Here is an 8,273-nt window from a genome sequence, read left to right as displayed (position 1 = left end):
ACATTTATGCGCATACATGGTGTCACCAACATCTATTTGGTTCCGTATACGCGTTCTCTTTTGCACTTGCAGCTTGCACAAATAGTCCTCGTTACACACCATCTTAAAAAGGTTCCGGCAGCCAATAATGCTCAGCACCTAATGGCTGCAACTGCCCACTATACATGTCTACGTATGCAGCAACACTGTATTGCCTATCGATATAGTTAGTTGCCCCAAAACCATGAAAGCACTTCAAGGCATGTGCGTACGGCATGTGGTAGATGGTCCATTTCCCACATGAACACAACCTTCTGGCTTCATTCACCGTCTGTAGATTATTCCTATGGTGTCCGCGGATAGCGGTCTTAACTTCAAAAACACCCCGGTCGTGATCGTACTGTAAAACTGAATGTCAATGTGCTCGCCTCATGTACCTTTCAAATCTTCTCATAGGTATTGGCATAAATTGAACACCCCCTGTCCATCAATGCTGACGCAGCTCCGCGGGCAGACTTCAACTAACCTCTCCGCACTCTGTTTGAATGTCATGCGGACTATGGCAGTGACAGGCAATCCACGGGCAGACTTCAACAAGTCGTTGAACGACTTCGACACATCTGTAGTCAGGGCTCCCCATCGTCTTCCACCATCAGCATGCAATGTCCACATGTGAAGCTCATGTCCTATCGGCCAAGCATAGGCTCGTGGATCTAACTGTTGGATCGCTTCCATGCGCCTCATGAATATGCACTGCTGGTGCTTAGTTGCAGTCATCCACGTTAAGTAACGGTGGTATGCCCGTGGATCTTCTGAAAATTGGCCTTCAGGTGCCTCACACAGTAACGGTGGTATGCATAGGGTCCCTGTCATTCAGGAAGGTGCCGTACAGAACTTAAAATACCACCATGTCGATAAGATATTAGACAAATACCTAAACGTTGTGTGACAACGTGCTGCTTCAAGTGGTTCAAAAAAAGCGTCCACGTCTCTTCGCTTTCTTTGGCACAAATGGAAAAAGCAAGTGGAAATATTTGTCCGTTGGCATCTACTACAACTGCAATCAAAACTTAATATCATACTTTCCATAGACATGAGTACCGTCTGTTGATACCCAATTTTTTCCTATGTATTTCTATACAAAATACTTTCAAAATAGCATGTACATGCATATATAAGCATGCCCCAAGAGTTTTGGTATTTTTCCTAATTCTTAAAGATTTTTAAAATCAATTTATTGTCTATTTTAGCAGTACAAAATCCATAATTATTTCAAAAATCATCAATTTTGGTGAATAATTTATTTTATTCCCATATTTATACCAAAATATAATTAAGGTGATTTTTGCATATATTTACAAATTTATTTGGTACTTTTTAAGTTAAATTGCATATAATGGCAATTTTAGCCTACTTTAAGATTTAATAGCATTTTATAATTGTATTGGTCCCAATATTTTAAATTAATATTTATATATTATTAATTGGGTCAGTACTTTTAATTTACTTTTAAAATCATTTTTATAAAATAAAAAGGAAAACTAGCTATTTAACATTTAGCCTCATTTCATTTCAATTACAACCTATTTACATTTTAATTTTAGCCCTCAAATTAACGCAATCTTAACACCCAATTGGACCGGCCTAGTTTCATTTTAACCCGACCCCCTTAACCCATTCACTAACCCGCCCGACCTTTCTTTTAATCCAGGCTGTTGATCGTTTTGATCAACGGCCATGATCCTCCCTTACCATTTTAATTCACCTAACCTTACCCTAATCCCCCCATTTCATTCTGATAGCCGCCTTTGGATACTCTCATCTCTCAAACTCTCTTGAACCTTCCCCTAACCCTAGTAGCCTCCCATCATCCTCACCTCAAAACCCATCGGAATCCATGGCTTCTCAGGCCATAGAAACCTTATACTCACCTCCCTTTGCTCTTACACGCCTGATACCTGAGGAATCGAGGCCAGACTTTGAAGGTTTGCACCCAAATCTCTGCTGATTCAAGGTTCTAGGGTCATCGCCGGCCTTGCTCCGGCATATCATGGTGTTTTGAGCCTGGTTCTGACCTCTCAAACTCAGATCGGTGACCTTTTCAAAGCTTTTTCTAGGGTTCTTCTGAAACCCTAACACTCCGAGGTTTTCTCTGATTTTCTTTTAGATCTGTTGTGTATCTATGCTCTACTTGAGTGTTCAAACGATTTCCCCAACTTTTCTTTCAAAAATTACTTTCAAAATCACTTCTTTTCGATTTAGGGTTTTCTGAAAATGCTTAAAATGTTTCTCTGACTTTTCTTTTCCTTTTCTTTGTGTGTAGTTGTCTCTACTATGTTCTTAGGTTTTCTTTTTACCACGCATGTTCTTTTACTATGTTCTTATGTTTCCCTTTTATCGCGCATGTTTTCCTATTGTGTTCTTATGTTTCCGTCCTTTTTTCTACTGTGTTATGGTCTCACATGCTTTTTCAATATGTTATGCTATATTCTGATATGCTTCGCCTACTGTACCCTTCTACCATGTTCTTAAGTGCTTACTGTTTTCTCTTCTACTTTACCTTGTTTTAAATTTCTTCTGAAAAGACCTGCTTAAGCATGTTTTCCTCTACTATTTCTTCTACTCTCATTATACTTCGAATTAGTTTCTTCACTCTGTTTTCTTTGAACTTTCTACTATTTTTGCTTGTTTTCTCATGAGTTTCTGAAAGAAATCTCTGAGAATACTTCGACTACTTTCCTCCTCATCTACGTATTTGACTCAAGGTGGAAACCCTAGAATTTGGGGGTTCTGCCGAGGTTTGATCGTGCGATTGAACTAGGGTTCTATTTGAGAACTTTTGACTCTTTTAGACTAATTTTTGAGTCTTTGAACTGAGTTAGGACCCCTTTGTTTTCATACAATTTTGGACTTTTAAATTCTCCTACATTAGATTCTTTCTACTGATTTCACAAGAGCATGACAATCTTTCTTTCCCGTATTTGTATGCTTTTATATGTGACGAATCTTTCTTCAAAAGGGTTTTCAAGCTAGTGATTGATTCAGAATTCCTGTTAAAAAGGTTTAATTGATTGTTTGCTAATTTTCCTTAAGTTGAAATCTTTCCCCTCTTTCTGACTTGGTTCATTCATACAAAATCTTCGACTTCTGATTTCTTGGCTGTTAATTGATTTTCTTTCCTTAAATGTTACAACCATGTACTGTCAAGACCCTGTCCTTAAATAGCCTTTATGTATTTACCCCTTTTGTGCTACTTTGAAAAGTTTTTAACCAAAATTCTTTCCTTAATTACCTTCTACCCGTTTGAAATCAAATCCCTTAACTGAAGGGAAATTCTATGTAATTGATCGCAAGTTATTTTCTTACCTTTCTTACTTGTTTCTCTGCACTATAAAAGGGACTACTCTTCCGCATTTTTAAGACACTGGCAATTCAATACTTTTTCAACACTTCAAATTGCATACTTTTACACACACTACTACTCTCAAAACCTGCATTCCCTCTTGCTCTTTTCTCTACTGTTGTCCTCTGCTCCAGCTTATTATTAGCCGGCTGAAAGTCAAGGCTAATATACTGCTACTACTTTGTCTTTGCTCTGCTCTTGCCTTATTACTGGTATGTCTTGATTCAGTTCCTAGCAATCATCCTAATGTGTTTACTTAGAACCTTTACATCTATGCCTATTACCTGCAAAGTTTGACATGTTCATATGCTGCTGTTTGCTTTACTTTCTTGCGAATGCTTGATCCCTATACCTTTACCCTCTATGTGTTTGTAAATGGGGATTCAGGGCATGGCAACATGAGTTGTTGTCCATGAACTGAATTTTAACCCAAGTAAAGGGTGTCAGTATGTTTTATTGCTGATCATGTCCTTTGCCCACTTTTCCTTTGTCTACTGTTTCTGTTATGAATCCCCTACCCTTACTCCCTATGTATGTTGAGCCTGGCTTTCAATAAGCCCTAACTCCTCAACTTGAAATGACAAGTTGGTCAGGGGTGTGCCAGTACTTCAAGTTGCTTGGCATGACCACTAGCTTATCACTCCCCCTCCCCCTGTACTTGCACCTACTCTTAGATTTTAAGTCCTGCCCCTCTCTTTTGAGCCTTGCTTTGGGACCTTGAGTTCCCTCTGAACTTGGACATATGAGAGCTGGCATTTTCACACTGCACTATAATCTAGTTCCGCAATATATTTGGAGTGTAAGCACTGCTCTGAGTCCCTTTGAGGCTCTTGGGAACTTTGACACATCCAAATCAGAGAAAGGCTTTGGAATTTGATCTTTGGAGTCGGTTTACTTCATGCTTCAGACAGAAGTCTGAATCAGGCTCTCATTGGTTGAGATTTTTAGCTTTCAAACATAACTTTATTTTACTTTTCTTTATTCATTTTAGGCTGTAATAATTTGTAATAACTTATGGGGTTTTAGTAAAAAAGGGGAGGGTCACTCATGTATGCATAAGGGTAGATATCATGCTCATTAGGTCTTTATTTCTGCAAATCATGGCAAGTTCTGCATTTCGGAAATCCTGTTTTAGGTTCTCTGCATTTCATACATAGATATCATGTCTATATCTTCTGCATCTCATATAGAGACCATGCTTATAGGTTTTCTACATTTCTGCCTATCATATAGAGGACATATATAGAGCTTCCTAAATTCTGCATATGCATCTATCATTAGGCAAACGTGCATATAGGTTTAAATAACATTCAATATTTTAGATACCATATCTATAGGACTTCTGCACTTCTATAAACGTTTAAAATCAATAACGCCTAGAAAGTATGACTATAGAAGCTATCAACTAAATCAGAATCGTTCAACCCGCTTATAAGTCTAAAATCGGTAAATAGCAATGCTTGAACATCTGCAGAACTCATGTTCTTGCAATTAATAAGTCTCCCTCTGTAAAGTTAGTATATTTCTCTCCTGCATTGTTAGATATCATGCCTATAGGTTTCACCTAGGCAAGCTTTAGGGTAAAACCATAATTGCATCAGTCCTTGATAATTCCAACCAGCAGGCAAGTCTGATTCGGATTTCTTATCTGAAATATATAATAAATCAGTCCGCCTCATGCATTTTTTTCTAAGTTTAATTCAGACCTAATCAGTACATGCAAGACATGCTAAACAATCTGTCTTTAAGTGAGGAGGTTTGTTTGAGCCTTTAACTGCTATTTGTTTTCCCCTAACTGCTTATGTTTTTTTTGTTTGTCGCCTTAGACTTTTACCCTTTTTAACTCTGAAAAGCCCCAACTCCCTCCCCTTTAGGATTAGTAGTCTCAATGCCTCGGAGACTGATAGGATTGGGGCGGGTAATAACATGCAATAAGTAACGATACCATTCCACGCTTTAATACCTTAACGGGGTGGGAAAGGTAGAATATGGATATGATGACCGGTGCGCTAATATCACGTGTGACCCCTCTTCTGAGGAGTGATTGCTGGATATTGCATTGAAGTGATCCATATTAATCGTAAACCTAGGACTCCCTTCCCTTTATTTGCTTTTATCTCTTCTTGTAAAACTATTCAAATCCTTTTTCATAAATTTCTTCCTTCTCTACTTGCCTTCAAAAGTTTTCAACATAATTGCAATGTTATATGCGCGTCCTTATTTGAGCCTTGATTGTTTAATTGTAAAGTCACAATTGTAACATGGCCGGGATCACACTAGTGGATCTTGAGGGATGCCTAACACCTTCTCCTCGAGATAATTTCTAGCCCTTACCCGAACTCTGGTTTTCCAACTCAAACCTTTCTTAAAAGTGTCCTAATGCACTATAATCATTAGGTGGCGACTCTTCAACTTCTAAACCCAATTCTCGAAACGGAATAGAGTTGTCCTCCCAAATGTCGTATACCCAATTTTGACCCGTAGAAAAAGGGAGCGTCGACACCGTCTATGGAAATTACAGGACGACAATGCACAAAACCATCAATTGCTGGTTTAAATGACCAGAACACATAGTTGAAAATATATTCGGGTCTGTTCGGACTCCGCTCATGCCTCCATTCAACAACAGTTCCGGGGTTAAAGTGTTGCAGTGCGGCCATGTACCTGGGCAGAGATGAAAAAGACTTACCCAGTCACCATAAATAAGTTCAAAGGCATGTTTGCGACCGAGATATGCCTTTCTTTTGGTTATAGTACAACCATACTCCCAGTGGACGGCTGTAATACACTCTTTAATCTTGAACCTAATGGACACTTCCAAATATGGAATCAAGACTAGGGAAATCAAATCCACATCCAGGTTGAAGTGATTCTCATTGAATGTGTCCATTTCACATCTATGGGTGCTAATAAATTCACCTACTTTCCACAAACCTGATTTCTTCTTGCTGGCACGCAACTTCCAGTGACAACCCGTAAAGTCTCTACGGCATACAGCCTTGTATACCTCCATAGTTGACTCACTTACCGTCATCTCACGGCACTCTCTTACACTGTAGATTTTTACAATCCTAATTAGGCGAGCTTTATCGGGGAAATACATGCCCTTTGCCAGCACCGCTGGTCTAGACTCATCCCACATCGCTGACCAAATTTCGTCATCATCCCTTGTGAGGGCATCCACGTCCGGCATACTTGGCAAATTATCAAGGTAGGGAATATTCCGCTCATGAAATGGCACGTGGGACTCGTACACTCTTGGTCTAGCGGGAGGGGGAGGAGCATGCTCCCTCGTCAGCTCAGGTTCAGCATCCACTTCCTCCTCGTCATCACCCTCATCAGGGAAGGGTGTGTCATCTCCAAACTCATCCGCATTGTTGTCATAATCACTATCATCTTCCTGACTCTGCGCATCTGCCAAATCTCGAGTCAGTACGTCGTCTATGGGCAGCCGTAAGAGGTCAGGAACATCAAGATGTTTGTTTTCACGAAGTCATATATACCTCTGCTCCATTTTTTTGCTTGCTTTATTGTACCGCTTATTGTTAATTTTGTTTTTTGGCACAACGGTTGTCAATTCTATCAAATTATGGAGTAACTGATGTCACAACCTATACATCAATGTTTTTAATTGTTGTAAATGCAATTAATTGTTATTGGAACATGTCTTGTATAATTTAAGGGAAACAACAAACCTTGCACATGTAATGAAGAAGCTTTATTTATGATCAAACCTTTACATGTGTTACAACATGTTCTGATTGAGAGGTGCAACTTAATTGGCTGCCAATATGTTAAAACCACTTGAATCTACATTTCAAGTTTATGTGAATGACCAGTATCTCAACTGGGATCCAAACAATCGTGTAAAAGTTAGAATCATATCTACCAGAACCTATCACGACATGTTCTTTCATGCACAACATCAGAATTTTCTTTAAATTGTCCAGTTTCTTACCTTCTCTTGTATAAGTAAATTAAAAGAATTGCCAAATATATCCTTTACTTTGACAAATATCTATTTCTGGATTTTACAGCTGATACTCTTGTATAAGTGAATTAACAGAATTGCCAAAGAGGTAAAATATGCTGGCCAGTGAAAATGTCATAACCAAGGATGACAAGTGTGTTCGACCCACTCCCTAAGAGCTTGAGAATTTTGGTATTTTGGTCTTTACAATATATAATGCTGGTAAATTCCCATGTAACCATTACGCCCACTATATGACTTCCTCAACTATCATTATATCAATCGTTCTAGGAGGAAAATGGTCATTCTTGGTAATCTATAAACATATTAGTCGTCCATTTTCAAGAAGTTGCAAGTACCATCTAATAGGTACCATTTATATTTCATGGAAAATTTTGCCATCCACTATGTAACTTATGTTTCTTTTTGTGGACATGATTATTTTAGGAACGGCAAAGACCACACTATCTACACACCATAATATATACGTATCTAATTGGAGACGATGAACACTGTTGGAGTGGTTATGCTGTGTTAAAACATTGAGGGCTGTTGCTATGCCAAATGCGTTGACCTATCTAAGGATAAAGAGCATGATATTTGGGAAGTCATCAAGTTTGGCATACACGTGCAGCGCACGTGTCGAGCAACTAGTTTTTAAAATACATATTCTAGATTTCTTGATACAAAAAGAAGAAAAATCAGACCAAACAAGCCCATAAAATAGTCCATACTCGCCAGCCGATCTGCCTAACTCTTTTATCTATATAGACTCCACATATGCCCCCACATCAGCGCCACATAAGCGTCAACGGTCCAAAACCCATGACCGACACACGCCCAGCACACGCCATCTTCATCCCTTCACACTCTCACCCCACATCTTCTATAGAATTCCAAAATAAATGCTAGCACTTATTT

The sequence above is a fragment of the Nicotiana sylvestris genome, chromosome 10, assembly GCF_000393655.2.
Source record: "Nicotiana sylvestris chromosome 10, ASM39365v2, whole genome shotgun sequence".
NCBI classification, from domain to species: Eukaryota; Viridiplantae; Streptophyta; class Magnoliopsida; order Solanales; family Solanaceae; genus Nicotiana; species Nicotiana sylvestris.
This window is presented reverse-complemented; position numbering follows the sequence as displayed.